This window comes from Myotis davidii, unplaced genomic scaffold, assembly GCF_000327345.1.
Source record: "Myotis davidii unplaced genomic scaffold, ASM32734v1 scaffold460, whole genome shotgun sequence".
Taxonomy (NCBI): Eukaryota; Metazoa; Chordata; class Mammalia; order Chiroptera; family Vespertilionidae; genus Myotis; species Myotis davidii.
Window position 1 is genome coordinate 338,370 of NW_006292692.1, and position 1,505 is coordinate 339,874.

Below are 1,505 nucleotides of genomic sequence, written 5' to 3' on the forward strand. Positions count from 1 at the left end.
TCATGAATATCCAGGCCTCTCCAAATTAAAAAAAGAGGTAAGGGAAGTGTGGAAAGAAGTAGCTGTCTCCTACCAACTCAGTGCTGAGGCCAAGGGGGATCATGGCAGAGCCTGAACCTCAGTTCTTATTTTTTAAAATTGGATTTGGATCCCATCTACTCTCTCTCTCTCTCTCTCTCTCTCTCTCTCTCTCTCTCTCTCTCTCTCTTTCTCTCTCTTTCAGTTTTATAACTTCATTCGACAATGAGCAGTTAGTTCTCATCCACATTAACTGTTGATTTTTGAAAGTGGTGATAGGAATATAGGTAATCAATATATAGAGCTTGTTTGTTGAATCTTTATCCTCATTATATTTTCTAGATAACTGCACCTGGATATGGTATGGGACATTTCTTATTCCTTTAGTCTAGACCAGCCGTGGGCAAACTATGGCCTGCGGGCCGGATTCTGCCCATTTGAAATGAATAAAACTATTGAAATAAAAGACCGTACCCTTTTATGTAATGATGTTTACTTTGAATTTATATTAGTTCACACAAACACTCCATCCATGCTTTTGTTCTGGCCCTCTGGTCCAGTTTAAGAACCCATTGTGGCCCTCGAGTCAAAAAGTTTGCCCACCCCTGGTCTAGACTCTAGACAGTTTTGTTGAGCCTAATATCAATGTGTACATTTGGAATTTCCACCTACTTCATGGTAAATTTATAGATCTCTTTGAGTGCCTGAGGGGCATGTTTTTTGAAACCCACTCCATGGATGCACTTGTGAATGTTGATGGTGTGTTCTCTGGTCACTACCTCGTTGATGGCAGAACAGCCCTTCTCACCACACTTCTTTGTGGGAGCCGTTATGCCAGGCTCAAGTTGGCCCATTTGTTTTCATATTTATAATTCAGGAGAGTAGCACATGTAGGTTGAATAATGGATACATGCTTCTTCCTGGGGCCTGGATGGAGACTGACATTAGTAGATCTTCCTTCTCTGTGGGTAATGGCATTTCCTGGCAATGTATATATATAAAACCCTAATATGCAAATAGACTGAACAGGGGAACAACCGAACAACTGGTCGCTATGACGTGCGCTAACCACCAGGAGGCATGTGGAGAACATATTGGGCATCAGCCACAATGGGATGGTGGAGCAGGTGAGCAGGGTGCCAGACCAAGGCAGGGCACAGGTCGCTGTCATCAGGGCAAGCCTCTGGTGGTTACTGAGAATTCTTTGCTCCTGCACGCCAAGGTCCTGCCAGGCACACTCACCTGCTGCAGGTGCCAGCCCCGCTCGTGCAACGGTCCTGCCCACCACTCATACCTGCTGCCAGCACCAGCCCGGCTCACACCTACTGCTGGCACCAGAGGCACTGCTCGCACCCACTGCTGGCACCCAGCACAAGCCCCGATCGCTTGGCACCATCAGTGAGTGCAAGCAGTGGCTACAGCCCCAAATCACTCCTGAGGGCTTCTCCACCTCCCCCTGCTCCTGAGGGGTGAGCAGAGCCAAAAGC

The 1,505-nt window shown here is 47.1% G+C and overlaps 1 pseudogene; it reads right to left on the reverse strand.

Annotated features, from left to right (window-relative positions):
- Positions 1-251: 251 nt before the first annotated feature.
- Positions 252-872, reverse strand: LOC102755468 (annotated as a pseudogene).
- Positions 873-1,505: the final 633 nt, after the last annotated feature.